The 15,555-nt window shown below is 45.3% G+C and overlaps 68 non-coding genes and 5 pseudogenes across 68 annotated transcripts; all 73 read right to left on the bottom strand.

The window, feature by feature from the left end:
- Window positions 1-85: 85 nt before the first annotated feature.
- LOC129969795 (5S ribosomal RNA) lies at window positions 86-204 on the bottom strand. Its single transcript, XR_008784638.1, has one exon. It is a non-coding gene; the product is annotated as a 5S ribosomal RNA (ribosomal RNA).
- A 69-nt stretch (window positions 205-273) lies between these two features.
- On the bottom strand, window positions 274-392 carry LOC129969794 (5S ribosomal RNA). Its single transcript, XR_008784637.1, has one exon. It is a non-coding gene; the product is annotated as a 5S ribosomal RNA (ribosomal RNA).
- A 69-nt stretch (window positions 393-461) lies between these two features.
- Window positions 462-580, bottom strand: LOC129969865 (5S ribosomal RNA; annotated as a pseudogene).
- A 69-nt stretch (window positions 581-649) lies between these two features.
- Window positions 650-768, bottom strand: LOC129969824 (5S ribosomal RNA). Its single transcript, XR_008784666.1, has one exon. It is a non-coding gene; the product is annotated as a 5S ribosomal RNA (ribosomal RNA).
- A 69-nt stretch (window positions 769-837) lies between these two features.
- On the bottom strand, window positions 838-956 carry LOC129969793 (5S ribosomal RNA). The gene has a single exon (XR_008784635.1). It is a non-coding gene; the product is annotated as a 5S ribosomal RNA (ribosomal RNA).
- A 69-nt stretch (window positions 957-1,025) lies between these two features.
- LOC129969792 (5S ribosomal RNA) lies at window positions 1,026-1,144 on the bottom strand. The gene has a single exon (XR_008784634.1). It is a non-coding gene; the product is annotated as a 5S ribosomal RNA (ribosomal RNA).
- A 69-nt stretch (window positions 1,145-1,213) lies between these two features.
- LOC129969791 (5S ribosomal RNA) lies at window positions 1,214-1,332 on the bottom strand. The gene has a single exon (XR_008784633.1). It is a non-coding gene; the product is annotated as a 5S ribosomal RNA (ribosomal RNA).
- Window positions 1,333-1,401: 69 nt separating this feature from the next.
- On the bottom strand, window positions 1,402-1,520 carry LOC129969790 (5S ribosomal RNA). The gene has a single exon (XR_008784632.1). It is a non-coding gene; the product is annotated as a 5S ribosomal RNA (ribosomal RNA).
- Window positions 1,521-1,589: 69 nt separating this feature from the next.
- Window positions 1,590-1,708, bottom strand: LOC129969788 (5S ribosomal RNA). The gene has a single exon (XR_008784629.1). It is a non-coding gene; the product is annotated as a 5S ribosomal RNA (ribosomal RNA).
- A 69-nt stretch (window positions 1,709-1,777) lies between these two features.
- Window positions 1,778-1,896, bottom strand: LOC129969864 (5S ribosomal RNA; annotated as a pseudogene).
- Window positions 1,897-1,965: 69 nt separating this feature from the next.
- LOC129969813 (5S ribosomal RNA) lies at window positions 1,966-2,084 on the bottom strand. Its single transcript, XR_008784655.1, has one exon. It is a non-coding gene; the product is annotated as a 5S ribosomal RNA (ribosomal RNA).
- A 69-nt stretch (window positions 2,085-2,153) lies between these two features.
- Window positions 2,154-2,272, bottom strand: LOC129969787 (5S ribosomal RNA). Its single transcript, XR_008784628.1, has one exon. It is a non-coding gene; the product is annotated as a 5S ribosomal RNA (ribosomal RNA).
- A 69-nt stretch (window positions 2,273-2,341) lies between these two features.
- Window positions 2,342-2,460, bottom strand: LOC129969863 (5S ribosomal RNA; annotated as a pseudogene).
- A 69-nt stretch (window positions 2,461-2,529) lies between these two features.
- LOC129969801 (5S ribosomal RNA) lies at window positions 2,530-2,648 on the bottom strand. The gene has a single exon (XR_008784643.1). It is a non-coding gene; the product is annotated as a 5S ribosomal RNA (ribosomal RNA).
- A 69-nt stretch (window positions 2,649-2,717) lies between these two features.
- Window positions 2,718-2,836, bottom strand: LOC129969786 (5S ribosomal RNA). Its single transcript, XR_008784627.1, has one exon. It is a non-coding gene; the product is annotated as a 5S ribosomal RNA (ribosomal RNA).
- A 69-nt stretch (window positions 2,837-2,905) lies between these two features.
- LOC129969785 (5S ribosomal RNA) lies at window positions 2,906-3,024 on the bottom strand. The gene has a single exon (XR_008784626.1). It is a non-coding gene; the product is annotated as a 5S ribosomal RNA (ribosomal RNA).
- Window positions 3,025-3,093: 69 nt separating this feature from the next.
- On the bottom strand, window positions 3,094-3,212 carry LOC129969784 (5S ribosomal RNA). The gene has a single exon (XR_008784625.1). It is a non-coding gene; the product is annotated as a 5S ribosomal RNA (ribosomal RNA).
- A 69-nt stretch (window positions 3,213-3,281) lies between these two features.
- LOC129969783 (5S ribosomal RNA) lies at window positions 3,282-3,400 on the bottom strand. Its single transcript, XR_008784623.1, has one exon. It is a non-coding gene; the product is annotated as a 5S ribosomal RNA (ribosomal RNA).
- A 69-nt stretch (window positions 3,401-3,469) lies between these two features.
- LOC129969782 (5S ribosomal RNA) lies at window positions 3,470-3,588 on the bottom strand. Its single transcript, XR_008784622.1, has one exon. It is a non-coding gene; the product is annotated as a 5S ribosomal RNA (ribosomal RNA).
- A 69-nt stretch (window positions 3,589-3,657) lies between these two features.
- LOC129969862 (5S ribosomal RNA) lies at window positions 3,658-3,776 on the bottom strand (annotated as a pseudogene).
- Window positions 3,777-3,845: 69 nt separating this feature from the next.
- On the bottom strand, window positions 3,846-3,964 carry LOC129969789 (5S ribosomal RNA). Its single transcript, XR_008784631.1, has one exon. It is a non-coding gene; the product is annotated as a 5S ribosomal RNA (ribosomal RNA).
- A 69-nt stretch (window positions 3,965-4,033) lies between these two features.
- On the bottom strand, window positions 4,034-4,152 carry LOC129969781 (5S ribosomal RNA). The gene has a single exon (XR_008784621.1). It is a non-coding gene; the product is annotated as a 5S ribosomal RNA (ribosomal RNA).
- A 70-nt stretch (window positions 4,153-4,222) lies between these two features.
- On the bottom strand, window positions 4,223-4,341 carry LOC129969780 (5S ribosomal RNA). Its single transcript, XR_008784620.1, has one exon. It is a non-coding gene; the product is annotated as a 5S ribosomal RNA (ribosomal RNA).
- Window positions 4,342-4,410: 69 nt separating this feature from the next.
- LOC129969779 (5S ribosomal RNA) lies at window positions 4,411-4,529 on the bottom strand. The gene has a single exon (XR_008784619.1). It is a non-coding gene; the product is annotated as a 5S ribosomal RNA (ribosomal RNA).
- A 69-nt stretch (window positions 4,530-4,598) lies between these two features.
- LOC129969777 (5S ribosomal RNA) lies at window positions 4,599-4,717 on the bottom strand. The gene has a single exon (XR_008784616.1). It is a non-coding gene; the product is annotated as a 5S ribosomal RNA (ribosomal RNA).
- Window positions 4,718-4,786: 69 nt separating this feature from the next.
- LOC129969776 (5S ribosomal RNA) lies at window positions 4,787-4,905 on the bottom strand. The gene has a single exon (XR_008784615.1). It is a non-coding gene; the product is annotated as a 5S ribosomal RNA (ribosomal RNA).
- Window positions 4,906-4,974: 69 nt separating this feature from the next.
- Window positions 4,975-5,093, bottom strand: LOC129969860 (5S ribosomal RNA; annotated as a pseudogene).
- Window positions 5,094-5,162: 69 nt separating this feature from the next.
- Window positions 5,163-5,281, bottom strand: LOC129969778 (5S ribosomal RNA). Its single transcript, XR_008784617.1, has one exon. It is a non-coding gene; the product is annotated as a 5S ribosomal RNA (ribosomal RNA).
- Window positions 5,282-5,350: 69 nt separating this feature from the next.
- Window positions 5,351-5,469, bottom strand: LOC129969775 (5S ribosomal RNA). The gene has a single exon (XR_008784614.1). It is a non-coding gene; the product is annotated as a 5S ribosomal RNA (ribosomal RNA).
- Window positions 5,470-5,538: 69 nt separating this feature from the next.
- On the bottom strand, window positions 5,539-5,657 carry LOC129969833 (5S ribosomal RNA). The gene has a single exon (XR_008784674.1). It is a non-coding gene; the product is annotated as a 5S ribosomal RNA (ribosomal RNA).
- Window positions 5,658-5,726: 69 nt separating this feature from the next.
- On the bottom strand, window positions 5,727-5,845 carry LOC129969774 (5S ribosomal RNA). Its single transcript, XR_008784613.1, has one exon. It is a non-coding gene; the product is annotated as a 5S ribosomal RNA (ribosomal RNA).
- A 69-nt stretch (window positions 5,846-5,914) lies between these two features.
- Window positions 5,915-6,033, bottom strand: LOC129969772 (5S ribosomal RNA). Its single transcript, XR_008784611.1, has one exon. It is a non-coding gene; the product is annotated as a 5S ribosomal RNA (ribosomal RNA).
- A 69-nt stretch (window positions 6,034-6,102) lies between these two features.
- Window positions 6,103-6,221, bottom strand: LOC129969765 (5S ribosomal RNA). The gene has a single exon (XR_008784605.1). It is a non-coding gene; the product is annotated as a 5S ribosomal RNA (ribosomal RNA).
- A 69-nt stretch (window positions 6,222-6,290) lies between these two features.
- Window positions 6,291-6,409, bottom strand: LOC129969771 (5S ribosomal RNA). Its single transcript, XR_008784610.1, has one exon. It is a non-coding gene; the product is annotated as a 5S ribosomal RNA (ribosomal RNA).
- Window positions 6,410-6,478: 69 nt separating this feature from the next.
- On the bottom strand, window positions 6,479-6,597 carry LOC129969770 (5S ribosomal RNA). Its single transcript, XR_008784609.1, has one exon. It is a non-coding gene; the product is annotated as a 5S ribosomal RNA (ribosomal RNA).
- Window positions 6,598-6,666: 69 nt separating this feature from the next.
- Window positions 6,667-6,785, bottom strand: LOC129969769 (5S ribosomal RNA). The gene has a single exon (XR_008784608.1). It is a non-coding gene; the product is annotated as a 5S ribosomal RNA (ribosomal RNA).
- A 69-nt stretch (window positions 6,786-6,854) lies between these two features.
- LOC129969768 (5S ribosomal RNA) lies at window positions 6,855-6,973 on the bottom strand. Its single transcript, XR_008784607.1, has one exon. It is a non-coding gene; the product is annotated as a 5S ribosomal RNA (ribosomal RNA).
- A 69-nt stretch (window positions 6,974-7,042) lies between these two features.
- On the bottom strand, window positions 7,043-7,161 carry LOC129969754 (5S ribosomal RNA). The gene has a single exon (XR_008784594.1). It is a non-coding gene; the product is annotated as a 5S ribosomal RNA (ribosomal RNA).
- Window positions 7,162-7,230: 69 nt separating this feature from the next.
- Window positions 7,231-7,349, bottom strand: LOC129969766 (5S ribosomal RNA). The gene has a single exon (XR_008784606.1). It is a non-coding gene; the product is annotated as a 5S ribosomal RNA (ribosomal RNA).
- A 69-nt stretch (window positions 7,350-7,418) lies between these two features.
- On the bottom strand, window positions 7,419-7,537 carry LOC129969743 (5S ribosomal RNA). The gene has a single exon (XR_008784583.1). It is a non-coding gene; the product is annotated as a 5S ribosomal RNA (ribosomal RNA).
- A 69-nt stretch (window positions 7,538-7,606) lies between these two features.
- LOC129969764 (5S ribosomal RNA) lies at window positions 7,607-7,725 on the bottom strand. Its single transcript, XR_008784604.1, has one exon. It is a non-coding gene; the product is annotated as a 5S ribosomal RNA (ribosomal RNA).
- A 69-nt stretch (window positions 7,726-7,794) lies between these two features.
- On the bottom strand, window positions 7,795-7,913 carry LOC129969763 (5S ribosomal RNA). The gene has a single exon (XR_008784603.1). It is a non-coding gene; the product is annotated as a 5S ribosomal RNA (ribosomal RNA).
- A 69-nt stretch (window positions 7,914-7,982) lies between these two features.
- LOC129969731 (5S ribosomal RNA) lies at window positions 7,983-8,101 on the bottom strand. Its single transcript, XR_008784572.1, has one exon. It is a non-coding gene; the product is annotated as a 5S ribosomal RNA (ribosomal RNA).
- Window positions 8,102-8,170: 69 nt separating this feature from the next.
- Window positions 8,171-8,289, bottom strand: LOC129969762 (5S ribosomal RNA). Its single transcript, XR_008784602.1, has one exon. It is a non-coding gene; the product is annotated as a 5S ribosomal RNA (ribosomal RNA).
- Window positions 8,290-8,358: 69 nt separating this feature from the next.
- On the bottom strand, window positions 8,359-8,477 carry LOC129969761 (5S ribosomal RNA). The gene has a single exon (XR_008784601.1). It is a non-coding gene; the product is annotated as a 5S ribosomal RNA (ribosomal RNA).
- A 69-nt stretch (window positions 8,478-8,546) lies between these two features.
- Window positions 8,547-8,665, bottom strand: LOC129969760 (5S ribosomal RNA). Its single transcript, XR_008784600.1, has one exon. It is a non-coding gene; the product is annotated as a 5S ribosomal RNA (ribosomal RNA).
- A 69-nt stretch (window positions 8,666-8,734) lies between these two features.
- Window positions 8,735-8,853, bottom strand: LOC129969759 (5S ribosomal RNA). Its single transcript, XR_008784599.1, has one exon. It is a non-coding gene; the product is annotated as a 5S ribosomal RNA (ribosomal RNA).
- A 69-nt stretch (window positions 8,854-8,922) lies between these two features.
- LOC129969720 (5S ribosomal RNA) lies at window positions 8,923-9,041 on the bottom strand. Its single transcript, XR_008784561.1, has one exon. It is a non-coding gene; the product is annotated as a 5S ribosomal RNA (ribosomal RNA).
- Window positions 9,042-9,110: 69 nt separating this feature from the next.
- Window positions 9,111-9,229, bottom strand: LOC129969758 (5S ribosomal RNA). The gene has a single exon (XR_008784598.1). It is a non-coding gene; the product is annotated as a 5S ribosomal RNA (ribosomal RNA).
- Window positions 9,230-9,298: 69 nt separating this feature from the next.
- On the bottom strand, window positions 9,299-9,417 carry LOC129969988 (5S ribosomal RNA). The gene has a single exon (XR_008784736.1). It is a non-coding gene; the product is annotated as a 5S ribosomal RNA (ribosomal RNA).
- A 69-nt stretch (window positions 9,418-9,486) lies between these two features.
- LOC129969757 (5S ribosomal RNA) lies at window positions 9,487-9,605 on the bottom strand. The gene has a single exon (XR_008784597.1). It is a non-coding gene; the product is annotated as a 5S ribosomal RNA (ribosomal RNA).
- A 69-nt stretch (window positions 9,606-9,674) lies between these two features.
- On the bottom strand, window positions 9,675-9,793 carry LOC129969756 (5S ribosomal RNA). The gene has a single exon (XR_008784596.1). It is a non-coding gene; the product is annotated as a 5S ribosomal RNA (ribosomal RNA).
- Window positions 9,794-9,862: 69 nt separating this feature from the next.
- LOC129969977 (5S ribosomal RNA) lies at window positions 9,863-9,981 on the bottom strand. Its single transcript, XR_008784724.1, has one exon. It is a non-coding gene; the product is annotated as a 5S ribosomal RNA (ribosomal RNA).
- A 69-nt stretch (window positions 9,982-10,050) lies between these two features.
- On the bottom strand, window positions 10,051-10,169 carry LOC129969755 (5S ribosomal RNA). The gene has a single exon (XR_008784595.1). It is a non-coding gene; the product is annotated as a 5S ribosomal RNA (ribosomal RNA).
- Window positions 10,170-10,238: 69 nt separating this feature from the next.
- On the bottom strand, window positions 10,239-10,357 carry LOC129969753 (5S ribosomal RNA). The gene has a single exon (XR_008784593.1). It is a non-coding gene; the product is annotated as a 5S ribosomal RNA (ribosomal RNA).
- Window positions 10,358-10,426: 69 nt separating this feature from the next.
- LOC129969752 (5S ribosomal RNA) lies at window positions 10,427-10,545 on the bottom strand. Its single transcript, XR_008784592.1, has one exon. It is a non-coding gene; the product is annotated as a 5S ribosomal RNA (ribosomal RNA).
- Window positions 10,546-10,614: 69 nt separating this feature from the next.
- On the bottom strand, window positions 10,615-10,733 carry LOC129969751 (5S ribosomal RNA). Its single transcript, XR_008784591.1, has one exon. It is a non-coding gene; the product is annotated as a 5S ribosomal RNA (ribosomal RNA).
- Window positions 10,734-10,802: 69 nt separating this feature from the next.
- On the bottom strand, window positions 10,803-10,921 carry LOC129969940 (5S ribosomal RNA). The gene has a single exon (XR_008784689.1). It is a non-coding gene; the product is annotated as a 5S ribosomal RNA (ribosomal RNA).
- Window positions 10,922-10,990: 69 nt separating this feature from the next.
- LOC129969750 (5S ribosomal RNA) lies at window positions 10,991-11,109 on the bottom strand. The gene has a single exon (XR_008784590.1). It is a non-coding gene; the product is annotated as a 5S ribosomal RNA (ribosomal RNA).
- Window positions 11,110-11,178: 69 nt separating this feature from the next.
- Window positions 11,179-11,297, bottom strand: LOC129969831 (5S ribosomal RNA). The gene has a single exon (XR_008784672.1). It is a non-coding gene; the product is annotated as a 5S ribosomal RNA (ribosomal RNA).
- Window positions 11,298-11,366: 69 nt separating this feature from the next.
- LOC129969749 (5S ribosomal RNA) lies at window positions 11,367-11,485 on the bottom strand. The gene has a single exon (XR_008784589.1). It is a non-coding gene; the product is annotated as a 5S ribosomal RNA (ribosomal RNA).
- Window positions 11,486-11,554: 69 nt separating this feature from the next.
- LOC129969748 (5S ribosomal RNA) lies at window positions 11,555-11,673 on the bottom strand. Its single transcript, XR_008784588.1, has one exon. It is a non-coding gene; the product is annotated as a 5S ribosomal RNA (ribosomal RNA).
- A 69-nt stretch (window positions 11,674-11,742) lies between these two features.
- On the bottom strand, window positions 11,743-11,861 carry LOC129969747 (5S ribosomal RNA). Its single transcript, XR_008784587.1, has one exon. It is a non-coding gene; the product is annotated as a 5S ribosomal RNA (ribosomal RNA).
- A 69-nt stretch (window positions 11,862-11,930) lies between these two features.
- LOC129969746 (5S ribosomal RNA) lies at window positions 11,931-12,049 on the bottom strand. Its single transcript, XR_008784586.1, has one exon. It is a non-coding gene; the product is annotated as a 5S ribosomal RNA (ribosomal RNA).
- A 69-nt stretch (window positions 12,050-12,118) lies between these two features.
- LOC129969745 (5S ribosomal RNA) lies at window positions 12,119-12,237 on the bottom strand. Its single transcript, XR_008784585.1, has one exon. It is a non-coding gene; the product is annotated as a 5S ribosomal RNA (ribosomal RNA).
- Window positions 12,238-12,306: 69 nt separating this feature from the next.
- Window positions 12,307-12,425, bottom strand: LOC129969744 (5S ribosomal RNA). The gene has a single exon (XR_008784584.1). It is a non-coding gene; the product is annotated as a 5S ribosomal RNA (ribosomal RNA).
- A 69-nt stretch (window positions 12,426-12,494) lies between these two features.
- On the bottom strand, window positions 12,495-12,613 carry LOC129969742 (5S ribosomal RNA). Its single transcript, XR_008784582.1, has one exon. It is a non-coding gene; the product is annotated as a 5S ribosomal RNA (ribosomal RNA).
- Window positions 12,614-12,682: 69 nt separating this feature from the next.
- Window positions 12,683-12,801, bottom strand: LOC129969741 (5S ribosomal RNA). Its single transcript, XR_008784581.1, has one exon. It is a non-coding gene; the product is annotated as a 5S ribosomal RNA (ribosomal RNA).
- Window positions 12,802-12,870: 69 nt separating this feature from the next.
- On the bottom strand, window positions 12,871-12,989 carry LOC129969714 (5S ribosomal RNA). Its single transcript, XR_008784555.1, has one exon. It is a non-coding gene; the product is annotated as a 5S ribosomal RNA (ribosomal RNA).
- A 69-nt stretch (window positions 12,990-13,058) lies between these two features.
- Window positions 13,059-13,177, bottom strand: LOC129969740 (5S ribosomal RNA). Its single transcript, XR_008784580.1, has one exon. It is a non-coding gene; the product is annotated as a 5S ribosomal RNA (ribosomal RNA).
- Window positions 13,178-13,246: 69 nt separating this feature from the next.
- On the bottom strand, window positions 13,247-13,365 carry LOC129969739 (5S ribosomal RNA). Its single transcript, XR_008784579.1, has one exon. It is a non-coding gene; the product is annotated as a 5S ribosomal RNA (ribosomal RNA).
- A 69-nt stretch (window positions 13,366-13,434) lies between these two features.
- LOC129969738 (5S ribosomal RNA) lies at window positions 13,435-13,553 on the bottom strand. The gene has a single exon (XR_008784578.1). It is a non-coding gene; the product is annotated as a 5S ribosomal RNA (ribosomal RNA).
- A 69-nt stretch (window positions 13,554-13,622) lies between these two features.
- LOC129969737 (5S ribosomal RNA) lies at window positions 13,623-13,741 on the bottom strand. Its single transcript, XR_008784577.1, has one exon. It is a non-coding gene; the product is annotated as a 5S ribosomal RNA (ribosomal RNA).
- Window positions 13,742-15,555: the final 1,814 nt, after the last annotated feature.

Raw genomic sequence — 15,555 nt, 5'->3', positions numbered from 1 at the left:
TGATATGGCCGTTGGCAAACGCTCTGTGCAAAAACAAATTTAAATGTAAGAACTTTATGTTAAAAACCAGCGCTGGAAAAAAAAATGCCAACAGCTCGCGGTGTTCCCACGTGGTCACCCTCCGAAGTACTGACCGCGCTCGATGCTGCTTAACTGCGGTGATCGGACAAGAACCGGTGCTTTCAGCATGATATGGCCGTTGGCAAACGCTCTGTGCAAAAACAAATTTAAATGTAAGAACTTTATGTTAAAAACCAGCGCTGGAAAAAAAAATGCCAACAGCTCGCGGTGTTCCCACGTGGTCACCCTCCGAAGTACTGACCGCGCTCGATGCTGCTTAACTGCGGTGATCGGACAAGAACCGGTGCTTTCAGCATGATATGGCCGTTGGCAAACGCTCTGTGCAAAAACAAATTTAAATGTAAGAACTTTATGTTAAAAACCAGCGCTGGAAAAAAAAATGCCAACAGCTCGCGGTGTTCCCACGTGGTCACCCTCCGAAGTACTGACCGCGCTCGATGCTGCTTAACTGCGGTGATCGGACAAGAACCGGTGCTTTCATCATGATATGGCCGTTGGCAAACGCTCTGTGCAAAAACAAATTTAAATGTAAGAACTTTATGTTAAAAACCAGCGCTGGAAAAAAAAATGCCAACAGCTCGCGGTGTTCCCACGTGGTCACCCTCCGAAGTACTGACCGCGCTCGATGCTGCTTAACTGCGGTGATCGGACGAGAACCGGTGCTTTCAGCATGATATGGCCGTTGGCAAACGCTCTGTGCAAAAACAAATTTAAATGTAAGAACTTTATGTTAAAAACCAGCGCTGGAAAAAAAAATGCCAACAGCTCGCGGTGTTCCCACGTGGTCACCCTCCGAAGTACTGACCGCGCTCGATGCTGCTTAACTGCGGTGATCGGACAAGAACCGGTGCTTTCAGCATGATATGGCCGTTGGCAAACGCTCTGTGCAAAAACAAATTTAAATGTAAGAACTTTATGTTAAAAACCAGCGCTGGAAAAAAAAATGCCAACAGCTCGCGGTGTTCCCACGTGGTCACCCTCCGAAGTACTGACCGCGCTCGATGCTGCTTAACTGCGGTGATCGGACAAGAACCGGTGCTTTCAGCATGATATGGCCGTTGGCAAACGCTCTGTGCAAAAACAAATTTAAATGTAAGAACTTTATGTTAAAAACCAGCGCTGGAAAAAAAAATGCCAACAGCTCGCGGTGTTCCCACGTGGTCACCCTCCGAAGTACTGACCGCGCTCGATGCTGCTTAACTGCGGTGATCGGACAAGAACCGGTGCTTTCAGCATGATATGGCCGTTGGCAAACGCTCTGTGCAAAAACAAATTTAAATGTAAGAACTTTATGTTAAAAACCAGCGCTGGAAAAAAAAATGCCAACAGCTCGCGGTGTTCCCACGTGGTCACCCTCCGAAGTACTGACCGCGCTCGATGCTGCTTAACTGCGGTGATCGGACAAGAACCGGTGCTTTCAGCATGATATGGCCGTTGGCAAACGCTCTGTGCAAAAACAAATTTAAATGTAAGAACTTTATGTTAAAAACCAGCGCTGGAAAAAAAAATGCCAACAGCTCGCGGTGTTCCCACGTGGTCACCCTCCGAAGTACTGACCGCGCTCGATGCTGCTTAACTGCGGTGATCGGACAAGAACCGGTGCTTTCAGCATGATATGGCCGTTGGCAAACGCTCTGTGCAAAAACAAATTTAAATGTAAGAACTTTATGTTAAAAACCAGCGCTGGAAAAAAAAATGCCAACAGCTCGCGGTGTTCCCACGTGGTCACCCTCCGAAGTACTGACCGCGCTCGATGCTGCTTAACTGCGGTGATCGGACAAGAACCGGTGCTTTCATCATGATATGGCCGTTGGCAAACGCTCTGTGCAAAAACAAATTTAAATGTAAGAACTTTATGTTAAAAACCAGCGCTGGAAAAAAAAATGCCAACAGCTCGCGGTGTTCCCACGTGGTCACCCTCCGAAGTACTGACCGCGCTCGATGCTGCTTAACTGCGGTGATCGGACGAGAACCGGTGCTTTCAGCATGATATGGCCGTTGGCAAACGCTCTGTGCAAAAACAAATTTAAATGTAAGAACTTTATGTTAAAAACCAGCGCTGGAAAAAAAAATGCCAACAGCTCGCGGTGTTCCCACGTGGTCACCCTCCGAAGTACTGACCGCGCTCGATGCTGCTTAACTGCGGTGATCGGACAAGAACCGGTGCTTTCAGCATGATATGGCCGTTGGCAAACGCTCTGTGCAAAAACAAATTTAAATGTAAGAACTTTATGTTAAAAACCAGCGCTGGAAAAAAAAATGCCAACAGCTCGCGGTGTTCCCACGTGGTCACCCTCCGAAGTACTGACCGCGCTCGATGCTGCTTAACTGCGGTGATCGGACAAGAACCGGTGCTTTCATCATGATATGGCCGTTGGCAAACGCTCTGTGCAAAAACAAATTTAAATGTAAGAACTTTATGTTAAAAACCAGCGCTGGAAAAAAAAATGCCAACAGCTCGCGGTGTTCCCACGTGGTCACCCTCCGAAGTACTGACCGCGCTCGATGCTGCTTAACTGCGGTGATCGGACGAGAACCGGTGCTTTCAGCATGATATGGCCGTTGGCAAACGCTCTGTGCAAAAACAAATTTAAATGTAAGAACTTTATGTTAAAAACCAGCGCTGGAAAAAAAAATGCCAACAGCTCGCGGTGTTCCCACGTGGTCACCCTCCGAAGTACTGACCGCGCTCGATGCTGCTTAACTGCGGTGATCGGACAAGAACCGGTGCTTTCAGCATGATATGGCCGTTGGCAAACGCTCTGTGCAAAAACAAATTTAAATGTAAGAACTTTATGTTAAAAACCAGCGCTGGAAAAAAAAATGCCAACAGCTCGCGGTGTTCCCACGTGGTCACCCTCCGAAGTACTGACCGCGCTCGATGCTGCTTAACTGCGGTGATCGGACAAGAACCGGTGCTTTCAGCATGATATGGCCGTTGGCAAACGCTCTGTGCAAAAACAAATTTAAATGTAAGAACTTTATGTTAAAAACCAGCGCTGGAAAAAAAAATGCCAACAGCTCGCGGTGTTCCCACGTGGTCACCCTCCGAAGTACTGACCGCGCTCGATGCTGCTTAACTGCGGTGATCGGACAAGAACCGGTGCTTTCAGCATGATATGGCCGTTGGCAAACGCTCTGTGCAAAAACAAATTTAAATGTAAGAACTTTATGTTAAAAACCAGCGCTGGAAAAAAAAATGCCAACAGCTCGCGGTGTTCCCACGTGGTCACCCTCCGAAGTACTGACCGCGCTCGATGCTGCTTAACTGCGGTGATCGGACAAGAACCGGTGCTTTCAGCATGATATGGCCGTTGGCAAACGCTCTGTGCAAAAACAAATTTAAATGTAAGAACTTTATGTTAAAAACCAGCGCTGGAAAAAAAAATGCCAACAGCTCGCGGTGTTCCCACGTGGTCACCCTCCGAAGTACTGACCGCGCTCGATGCTGCTTAACTGCGGTGATCGGACAAGAACCGGTGCTTTCAGCATGATATGGCCGTTGGCAAACGCTCTGTGCAAAAACAAATTTAAATGTAAGAACTTTATGTTAAAAACCAGCGCTGGAAAAAAAAATGCCAACAGCTCGCGGTGTTCCCACGTGGTCACCCTCCGAAGTACTGACCGCGCTCGATGCTGCTTAACTGCGGTGATCGGACAAGAACCGGTGCTTTCATCATGATATGGCCGTTGGCAAACGCTCTGTGCAAAAACAAATTTAAATGTAAGAACTTTATGTTAAAAACCAGCGCTGGAAAAAAAAATGCCAACAGCTCGCGGTGTTCCCACGTGGTCACCCTCCGAAGTACTGACCGCGCTCGATGCTGCTTAACTGCGGTGATCGGACGAGAACCGGTGCTTTCAGCATGATATGGCCGTTGGCAAACGCTCTGTGCAAAAACAAATTTAAATGTAAGAACTTTATGTTAAAAACCAGCGCTGGAAAAAAAAATGCCAACAGCTCGCGGTGTTCCCACGTGGTCACCCTCCGAAGTACTGACCGCGCTCGATGCTGCTTAACTGCGGTGATCGGACAAGAACCGGTGCTTTCAGCATGATATGGCCGTTGGCAAACGCTCTGTGCAAAAACAAATTTAAATGTAAGAACTTTATGTTAAAAACCAGCGCTGGAAAAAAAAAATGCCAACAGCTCGCGGTGTTCCCACGTGGTCACCCTCCGAAGTACTGACCGCGCTCGATGCTGCTTAACTGCGGTGATCGGACAAGAACCGGTGCTTTCAGCATGATATGGCCGTTGGCAAACGCTCTGTGCAAAAACAAATTTAAATGTAAGAACTTTATGTTAAAAACCAGCGCTGGAAAAAAAAATGCCAACAGCTCGCGGTGTTCCCACGTGGTCACCCTCCGAAGTACTGACCGCGCTCGATGCTGCTTAACTGCGGTGATCGGACAAGAACCGGTGCTTTCAGCATGATATGGCCGTTGGCAAACGCTCTGTGCAAAAACAAATTTAAATGTAAGAACTTTATGTTAAAAACCAGCGCTGGAAAAAAAAATGCCAACAGCTCGCGGTGTTCCCACGTGGTCACCCTCCGAAGTACTGACCGCGCTCGATGCTGCTTAACTGCGGTGATCGGACAAGAACCGGTGCTTTCAGCATGATATGGCCGTTGGCAAACGCTCTGTGCAAAAACAAATTTAAATGTAAGAACTTTATGTTAAAAACCAGCGCTGGAAAAAAAAATGCCAACAGCTCGCGGTGTTCCCACGTGGTCACCCTCCGAAGTACTGACCGCGCTCGATGCTGCTTAACTGCGGTGATCGGACAAGAACCGGTGCTTTCAGCATGATATGGCCGTTGGCAAACGCTCTGTGCAAAAACAAATTTAAATGTAAGAACTTTATGTTAAAAACCAGCGCTGGAAAAAAAAATGCCAACAGCTCGCGGTGTTCCCACGTGGTCACCCTCCGAAGTACTGACCGCGCTCGATGCTGCTTAACTGCGGTGATCGGACAAGAACCGGTGCTTTCATCATGATATGGCCGTTGGCAAACGCTCTGTGCAAAAACAAATTTAAATGTAAGAACTTTATGTTAAAAACCAGCGCTGGAAAAAAAAATGCCAACAGCTCGCGGTGTTCCCACGTGGTCACCCTCCGAAGTACTGACCGCGCTCGATGCTGCTTAACTGCGGTGATCGGACGAGAACCGGTGCTTTCAGCATGATATGGCCGTTGGCAAACGCTCTGTGCAAAAACAAATTTAAATGTAAGAACTTTATGTTAAAAACCAGCGCTGGAAAAAAAAATGCCAACAGCTCGCGGTGTTCCCACGTGGTCACCCTCCGAAGTACTGACCGCGCTCGATGCTGCTTAACTGCGGTGATCGGACAAGAACCGGTGCTTTCAGCATGATATGGCCGTTGGCAAACGCTCTGTGCAAAAACAAATTTAAATGTAAGAACTTTATGTTAAAAACCAGCGCTGGAAAAAAAAATGCCAACAGCTCGCGGTGTTCCCACGTGGCCACCCTCCGAAGTACTGACCGCGCTCGTCGCTGCTTAACTGCGGTGATCGGACGAGAACCGGTGCTTTCAGCATGATATGGCCGTTGGCAAACGCTCCGTGCAAAAACAAATTTAAATGTAAGAACTTTATGTTAAAAACCAGCGCTGGAAAAAAAAATGCCAACAGCTCGCGGTGTTCCCACGTGGTCACCCTCCGAAGTACTGACCGCGCTCGATGCTGCTTAACTGCGGTGATCGGACAAGAACCGGTGCTTTCAGCATGATATGGCCGTTGGCAAACGCTCTGTGCAAAAACAAATTTAAATGTAAGAACTTTATGTTAAAAACCAGCGCTGGAAAAAAAAATGCCAACAGCTCGCGGTGTTCCCACGTGGTCACCCTCCGAAGTACTGACCGCGCTCGATGCTGCTTAACTGCGGTGATCGGACAAGAACCGGTGCTTTCAGCATGATATGGCCGTTGGCAAACGCTCTGTGCAAAAACAAATTTAAATATAAGAGTATTATAATAAAAACCAGCGCTGGAAAAAAAAATGCCAACAGCTCGCGGTGTTCCCACGTGGTCACCCTCCGAAGTACTGACCGCGCTCGATGCTGCTTAACTGCGGTGATCGGACGAGAACCGGTGCTTTCAGCATGATATGGCCGTTGGCAAACGCTCTGTGCAAAAACAAATTTAAATGTAAGAACTTTATGTTAAAAACCAGCGCTGGAAAAAAAAATGCCAACAGCTCGCGGTGTTCCCACGTGGTCACCCTCCGAAGTACTGACCGCGCTCGATGCTGCTTAACTGCGGTGATCGGACAAGAACCGGTGCTTTCAGCATGATATGGCCGTTGGCAAACGCTCTGTGCAAAAACAAATTTAAATGTAAGAACTTTATGTTAAAAACCAGCGCTGGAAAAAAAAATGCCAACAGCTCGCGGTGTTCCCACGTGGTCACCCTCCGAAGTACTGACCGCGCTCGATGCTGCTTAACTGCGGTGATCGGACAAGAACCGGTGCTTTCAGCATGATATGGCCGTTGGCAAACGCTCTGTGCAAAAACAAATTTAAATATAAGAGTATTATAATAAAAACCAGCGCTGGAAAAAAAAATGCCAACAGCTCGCGGTGTTCCCACGTGGTCACCCTCCGAAGTACTGACCGCGCTCGATGCTGCTTAACTGCGGTGATCGGACAAGAACCGGTGCTTTCAGCATGATATGGCCGTTGGCAAACGCTCTGTGCAAAAACAAATTTAAATGTAAGAACTTTATGTTAAAAACCAGCGCTGGAAAAAAAAATGCCAACAGCTCGCGGTGTTCCCACGTGGTCACCCTCCGAAGTACTGACCGCGCTCGATGCTGCTTAACTGCGGTGATCGGACAAGAACCGGTGCTTTCAGCATGATATGGCCGTTGGCAAACGCTCTGTGCAAAAACAAATTTAAATGTAAGAACTTTATGTTAAAAACCAGCGCTGGAAAAAAAAATGCCAACAGCTCGCGGTGTTCCCACGTGGTCACCCTCCGAAGTACTGACCGCGCTCGATGCTGCTTAACTGCGGTGATCGGACGAGAACCGGTGCTTTCAGCATGATATGGCCGTTGGCAAACGCTCTGTGCAAAAACAAATTTAAATGTAAGAACTTTATGTTAAAAACCAGCGCTGGAAAAAAAAATGCCAACAGCTCGCGGTGTTCCCACGTGGTCACCCTCCGAAGTACTGACCGCGCTCGATGCTGCTTAACTGCGGTGATCGGACAAGAACCGGTGCTTTCAGCATGATATGGCCGTTGGCAAACGCTCTGTGCAAAAACAAATTTAAATGTAAGAACTTTATGTTAAAAACCAGCGCTGGAAAAAAAAATGCCAACAGCTCGCGGTGTTCCCACGTGGTCACCCTCCGAAGTACTGACCGCGCTCGATGCTGCTTAACTGCGGTGATCGGACGAGAACCGGTGCTTTCAGCATGATATGGCCGTTGGCAAACGCTCTGTGCAAAAACAAATTTAAATGTAAGAACTTTATGTTAAAAACCAGCGCTGGAAAAAAAAATGCCAACAGCTCGCGGTGTTCCCACGTGGTCACCCTCCGAAGTACTGACCGCGCTCGATGCTGCTTAACTGCGGTGATCGGACAAGAACCGGTGCTTTCAGCATGATATGGCCGTTGGCAAACGCTCTGTGCAAAAACAAATTTAAATGTAAGAACTTTATGTTAAAAACCAGCGCTGGAAAAAAAAATGCCAACAGCTCGCGGTGTTCCCACGTGGTCACCCTCCGAAGTACTGACCGCGCTCGATGCTGCTTAACTGCGGTGATCGGACAAGAACCGGTGCTTTCAGCATGATATGGCCGTTGGCAAACGCTCTGTGCAAAAACAAATTTAAATATAAGAGTATTATAATAAAAACCAGCGCTGGAAAAAAAAATGCCAACAGCTCGCGGTGTTCCCACGTGGTCACCCTCCGAAGTACTGACCGCGCTCGATGCTGCTTAACTGCGGTGATCGGACGAGAACCGGTGCTTTCAGCATGATATGGCCGTTGGCAAACGCTCTGTGCAAAAACAAATTTAAATGTAAGAACTTTATGTTAAAAACCAGCGCTGGAAAAAAAAATGCCAACAGCTCGCGGTGTTCCCACGTGGTCACCCTCCGAAGTACTGACCGCGCTCGATGCTGCTTAACTGCGGTGATCGGACAAGAACCGGTGCTTTCAGCATGATATGGCCGTTGGCAAACGCTCTGTGCAAAAACAAATTTAAATGTAAGAACTTTATGTTAAAAACCAGCGCTGGAAAAAAAAATGCCAACAGCTCGCGGTGTTCCCACGTGGTCACCCTCCGAAGTACTGACCGCGCTCGATGCTGCTTAACTGCGGTGATCGGACAAGAACCGGTGCTTTCAGCATGATATGGCCGTTGGCAAACGCTCTGTGCAAAAACAAATTTAAATATAAGAGTATTATAATAAAAACCAGCGCTGGAAAAAAAAATGCCAACAGCTCGCGGTGTTCCCACGTGGTCACCCTCCGAAGTACTGACCGCGCTCGATGCTGCTTAACTGCGGTGATCGGACAAGAACCGGTGCTTTCAGCATGATATGGCCGTTGGCAAACGCTCTGTGCAAAAACAAATTTAAATGTAAGAACTTTATGTTAAAAACCAGCGCTGGAAAAAAAAATGCCAACAGCTCGCGGTGTTCCCACGTGGTCACCCTCCGAAGTACTGACCGCGCTCGATGCTGCTTAACTGCGGTGATCGGACAAGAACCGGTGCTTTCAGCATGATATGGCCGTTGGCAAACGCTCTGTGCAAAAACAAATTTAAATGTAAGAACTTTATGTTAAAAACCAGCGCTGGAAAAAAAAATGCCAACAGCTCGCGGTGTTCCCACGTGGTCACCCTCCGAAGTACTGACCGCGCTCGATGCTGCTTAACTGCGGTGATCGGACGAGAACCGGTGCTTTCAGCATGATATGGCCGTTGGCAAACGCTCTGTGCAAAAACAAATTTAAATGTAAGAACTTTATGTTAAAAACCAGCGCTGGAAAAAAAAATGCCAACAGCTCGCGGTGTTCCCACGTGGTCACCCTCCGAAGTACTGACCGCGCTCGATGCTGCTTAACTGCGGTGATCGGACAAGAACCGGTGCTTTCAGCATGATATGGCCGTTGGCAAACGCTCTGTGCAAAAACAAATTTAAATGTAAGAACTTTATGTTAAAAACCAGCGCTGGAAAAAAAAATGCCAACAGCTCGCGGTGTTCCCACGTGGTCACCCTCCGAAGTACTGACCGCGCTCGATGCTGCTTAACTGCGGTGATCGGACGAGAACCGGTGCTTTCAGCATGATATGGCCGTTGGCAAACGCTCTGTGCAAAAACAAATTTAAATGTAAGAACTTTATGTTAAAAACCAGCGCTGGAAAAAAAAATGCCAACAGCTCGCGGTGTTCCCACGTGGTCACCCTCCGAAGTACTGACCGCGCTCGATGCTGCTTAACTGCGGTGATCGGACAAGAACCGGTGCTTTCAGCATGATATGGCCGTTGGCAAACGCTCTGTGCAAAAACAAATTTAAATGTAAGAACTTTATGTTAAAAACCAGCGCTGGAAAAAAAAATGCCAACAGCTCGCGGTGTTCCCACGTGGTCACCCTCCGAAGTACTGACCGCGCTCGATGCTGCTTAACTGCGGTGATCGGACAAGAACCGGTGCTTTCAGCATGATATGGCCGTTGGCAAACGCTCTGTGCAAAAACAAATTTAAATATAAGAGTATTATAATAAAAACCAGCGCTGGAAAAAAAAATGCCAACAGCTCGCGGTGTTCCCACGTGGTCACCCTCCGAAGTACTGACCGCGCTCGATGCTGCTTAACTGCGGTGATCGGACGAGAACCGGTGCTTTCAGCATGATATGGCCGTTGGCAAACGCTCTGTGCAAAAACAAATTTAAATGTAAGAACTTTATGTTAAAAACCAGCGCTGGAAAAAAAAATGCCAACAGCTCGCGGTGTTCCCACGTGGTCACCCTCCGAAGTACTGACCGCGCTCGATGCTGCTTAACTGCGGTGATCGGACAAGAACCGGTGCTTTCAGCATGATATGGCCGTTGGCAAACGCTCTGTGCAAAAACAAATTTAAATGTAAGAACTTTATGTTAAAAACCAGCGCTGGAAAAAAAAATGCCAACAGCTCGCGGTGTTCCCACGTGGTCACCCTCCGAAGTACTGACCGCGCTCGATGCTGCTTAACTGCGGTGATCGGACAAGAACCGGTGCTTTCAGCATGATATGGCCGTTGGCAAACGCTCTGTGCAAAAACAAATTTAAATATAAGAGTATTATAATAAAAACCAGCGCTGGAAAAAAAAATGCCAACAGCTCGCGGTGTTCCCACGTGGTCACCCTCCGAAGTACTGACCGCGCTCGATGCTGCTTAACTGCGGTGATCGGACAAGAACCGGTGCTTTCAGCATGATATGGCCGTTGGCAAACGCTCTGTGCAAAAACAAATTTAAATGTAAGAACTTTATGTTAAAAACCAGCGCTGGAAAAAAAAATGCCAACAGCTCGCGGTGTTCCCACGTGGTCACCCTCCGAAGTACTGACCGCGCTCGATGCTGCTTAACTGCGGTGATCGGACAAGAACCGGTGCTTTCAGCATGATATGGCCGTTGGCAAACGCTCTGTGCAAAAACAAATTTAAATGTAAGAACTTTATGTTAAAAACCAGCGCTGGAAAAAAAAATGCCAACAGCTCGCGGTGTTCCCACGTGGTCACCCTCCGAAGTACTGACCGCGCTCGATGCTGCTTAACTGCGGTGATCGGACGAGAACCGGTGCTTTCAGCATGATATGGCCGTTGGCAAACGCTCTGTGCAAAAACAAATTTAAATGTAAGAACTTTATGTTAAAAACCAGCGCTGGAAAAAAAAATGCCAACAGCTCGCGGTGTTCCCACGTGGTCACCCTCCGAAGTACTGACCGCGCTCGATGCTGCTTAACTGCGGTGATCGGACAAGAACCGGTGCTTTCAGCATGATATGGCCGTTGGCAAACGCTCTGTGCAAAAACAAATTTAAATGTAAGAACTTTATGTTAAAAACCAGCGCTGGAAAAAAAAATGCCAACAGCTCGCGGTGTTCCCACGTGGTCACCCTCCGAAGTACTGACCGCGCTCGATGCTGCTTAACTGCGGTGATCGGACGAGAACCGGTGCTTTCAGCATGATATGGCCGTTGGCAAACGCTCTGTGCAAAAACAAATTTAAATGTAAGAACTTTATGTTAAAAACCAGCGCTGGAAAAAAAAATGCCAACAGCTCGCGGTGTTCCCACGTGGTCACCCTCCGAAGTACTGACCGCGCTCGATGCTGCTTAACTGCGGTGATCGGACAAGAACCGGTGCTTTCAGCATGATATGGCCGTTGGCAAACGCTCTGTGCAAAAACAAATTTAAATGTAAGAACTTTATGTTAAAAACCAGCGCTGGAAAAAAAAATGCCAACAGCTCGCGGTGTTCCCACGTGGTCACCCTCCGAAGTACTGACCGCGCTCGATGCTGCTTAACTGCGGTGATCGGACAAGAACCGGTGCTTTCAGCATGATATGGCCGTTGGCAAACGCTCTGTGCAAAAACAAATTTAAATGTAAGAACTTTATGTTAAAAACCAGCGCTGGAAAAAAAAATGCCAACAGCTCGCGGTGTTCCCACGTGGTCACCCTCCGAAGTACTGACCGCGCTCGATGCTGCTTAACTGCGGTGATCGGACAAGAACCGGTGCTTTCAGCATGATATGGCCGTTGGCAAACGCTCTGTGCAAAAACAAATTTAAATGTAAGAACTTTATGTTAAAAACCAGCGCTGGAAAAAAAAATGCCAACAGCTCGCGGTGTTCCCACGTGGTCACCCTCCGAAGTACTGACCGCGCTCGATGCTGCTTAACTGCGGTGATCGGACAAGAACCGGTGCTTTCAGCATGATATGGCCGTTGGCAAACGCTCTGTGCAAAAACAAATTTAAATGTAAGAACTTTATGTTAAAAACCAGCGCTGGAAAAAAAAATGCCAACAGCTCGCGGTGTTCCCACGTGGTCACCCTCCGAAGTACTGACCGCGCTCGATGCTGCTTAACTGCGGTGATCGGACAAGAACCGGTGCTTTCAGCATGATATGGCCGTTGGCAAACGCTCTGTGCAAAAACAAATTTAAATATAAGAGTATTATAATAAAAACCAGCGCTGGAAAAAAAAATGCCAACAGCTCGCGGTGTTCCCACGTGGTCACCCTCCGAAGTACTGACCGCGCTCGATGCTGCTTAACTGCGGTGATCGGACAAGAACCGGTGCTTTCAGCATGATATGGCCGTTGGCAAACGCTCTGTGCAAAAACAAATTTAAATGTAAGAACTTTATGTTAAAAACCAGCGCTGGAAAAAAAAATGCCAACAGCTCGCGGTGTTCCCACGTGGTCACCCTCCGAAGTACTGACCGCGCTCGATGCTGCTTAACTGCGGTGATCGGACAAGAACCGGTGCTTTCAGCATGATATGGCCGTTGGCAAACGCTCTGTGCAAAAACAAATTTAAATGTAAGAACTTTATGTTAAAAACCAGCGCTGGAAAAAAAAATGCCAACAGCTCGCGGTGTTCCCACGTGGTCACCCTCCGAAGTACTGACCGCGCTCGATGCTGCTTAACTGCGGTGATCGGACAAGAACCGGTGCTTTCAGCATGATATGGCCGTTGGCAAACGCTCTGTGCAAAAACAAATTTAAATATAAGAGTATTATAATAAAAACCAGCGCTGGAAAAAAAAATGCCAACAGCTCGCGGTGTTCCCACGTGGTCACCCTCCGAAGTACTGACCGCGCTCGATGCTGCTTAACTGCGGTGATCGGACGAGAACCGGTGCTTTCAGCATGATATGGCCGTTGGCAAACGCTCTGTGCAAAAACAAATTTAAATGTAAGAACTTTATGTTAAAAACCAGCGCTGGAAAAAAAAATGCCAACAGCTCGCGGTGTTCCCACGTGGTCACCCTCCGAAGTACTGACCGCGCTCGATGCTGCTTAACTGCGGTGATCGGACAAGAACCGGTGCTTTCAGCATGATATGGCCGTTGGCAAACGCTCTGTGCAAAAACAAATTTAAATGTAAGAACTTTATGTTAAAAACCAGCGCTGGAAAAAAAAATGCCAACAGCTCGCGGTGTTCCCACGTGGTCACCCTCCGAAGTACTGACCGCGCTCGATGCTGCTTAACTGCGGTGATCGGACAAGAACCGGTGCTTTCAGCATGATATGGCCGTTGGCAAACGCTCTGTGCAAAAACAAATTTAAATGTAAGAACTTTATGTTAAAAACCAGCGCTGGAAAAAAAAATGCCAACAGCTCGCGGTGTTCCCACGTGGTCACCCTCCGAAGTACTGACCGCGCTCGATGCTGCTTAACTGCGGTGATCGGACAAGAACCGGTGCTTTCAGCATGATATGGCCGTTGGCAAACGCTCTGTGCAAAAACAAATTTAAATGTAAGAACTTTATGTTAAAAACCAGCGCTGGAAAAAAAAATGCCAACAGCTCGCGGTGTTCCCACGTGGTCACCCTCCGAAGTACTGACCGCGCTCGATGCTGCTTAACTGCGGTGATCGGACAAGAACCGGTGCTTTCAGCATGATATGGCCGTTGGCAAACGCTCTGTGCAAAAACAAATTTAAATATAAGAGTATTATAATAAAAACTAAGTCCATGAGTTTGCGCAGCAGAGCATTTTGTTCTTTCTGTTGCTTCATGTTTCAAATACTATATATTACTTTTTATAATTGTATTCAATTTTTATGCTTGTTTTTTTAGCAAATGCTTATTTTTTTTCTAATGGTTTTTGACACTTTTTTGATAATGGAAACTTTTTTCTTATTGCTGTTTGCTAGAAAATTATTTTTTTGTATTAAAATATTTCTTTTTTTGTTTTAACGACAGAGATGTTGTATTAATTAATTTTTTCGGTTTTAATAGTTTGATGTGATTTTTATGTTTTGTATTTCAGCTTGCAATCATTTGTGAATTTTTTTAAATGCCTACTGCAACTTTTTTTGATAATTTTTTTTAATTTATTAATTTGTATTTTAATGCGGGTTCTCGATTTGTGTGGTTTATTTATTTATAGGGCTATATATTTTCTGAATCTATTGATATTAAAGTCGAATTTTTCTTCGTATTATAGGAAAAAGTAAATCTCTGTTCCTTTTCTAGTTTACCATGTCAATACTTTATTTCTTCTTATAAAGCTTTTGAAATCTTTGTAAATATTTAGCATATAAATGCAGAATTTAAAAAATTTATGAACTATAAAACTAAAAGCCCTTAAGGTATCTCAGTACTTTAAAAACATGAGTTTCACTGAAAATTCGCACTTTTATTTATTTGCAATTTGAAAAAATATTTATGTTTCTCTTTCCAGTGATATCTTTATTTTGTCTATATGCCAATTTGAAATCAAATTATAGCATACTATTGATATGTAAGTAATGCTTATTCGGAATCATTTAAAAAAATTTAATGCATTTTCTTAAAAAGGAGTTGTTTCATCATAATTCAACTGCACGAGTATCGACATATTTCAAAAATAATCAAGATATCCTACTGAAATTTACAAAACCAGAAATGCAATTAACTATGGATTTCATATTGTATACTCAAGTGGATTTATTATTGTTTAATGTAAATATTGGTGAAAAAAATCTAAAATTTCTTAGATAATTTCGTATATTCCATAGGAAAATTTTATTTTTTTTAATACAATTCTTAGACGCTAATTCACTCTAAAATATGTTACACATGTAATGTTACAAAGAAAACTGAAAAACTGTAACAATTTTTTTCTCCTGTACAATCCTGGTTTTTGTAAATGAATATTAAAACGTGCAACAAAATAAACTTTTTCTTTAAAAGCAACATAGAGTTTTTAAACAATTTCACTTTTAAACGTCATTTTATTCTTAAGAAAAAATATCATATATTCTATTAAGAAAAAAATATCATATAAATATAAAAATATTTGCTTTTTCTTTTACTTCTTCCGAACTTTGCTGGATAATTTAAGGAGGTAAGATCTTCTCGGATGTTATGATAGAGCCATGGAATGAATTTAAAGTATCAGCTTGCTGACTGAAAGGCTTTTGTATCAGATTGATTGTTCATGATAAATTTTTCTTTATCTCCCTTTGAAACTTATGATTGGGACATTTAAGAATTTAAATTTTGGTAAAGCATTTTTAAATGTAATGTTTATGAAATTTAAAATTCCTCTCGGCAAGCTGAAAGGCAAAGGTAGATTCCTTTTCATCTTAGTTATTATTTTTAAATTCCTTTCAATTCCTTGAACAAAAATCATAGGAAGGGTCTTTCCAAAAGCATTCTCGCAGTCCCTCAAATTAATCCACCCCCATTTCCCCCGGCATAAAATTGTGATAAATCCATGAATATTTTGAATGGCTTTCACTAG

This window comes from Argiope bruennichi, chromosome 5, assembly GCF_947563725.1.
Source record: "Argiope bruennichi chromosome 5, qqArgBrue1.1, whole genome shotgun sequence".
Lineage (NCBI taxonomy): Eukaryota > Metazoa > Arthropoda > Arachnida > Araneae > Araneidae > Argiope > Argiope bruennichi.
This window is presented reverse-complemented; position numbering and strand designations above follow the sequence as displayed.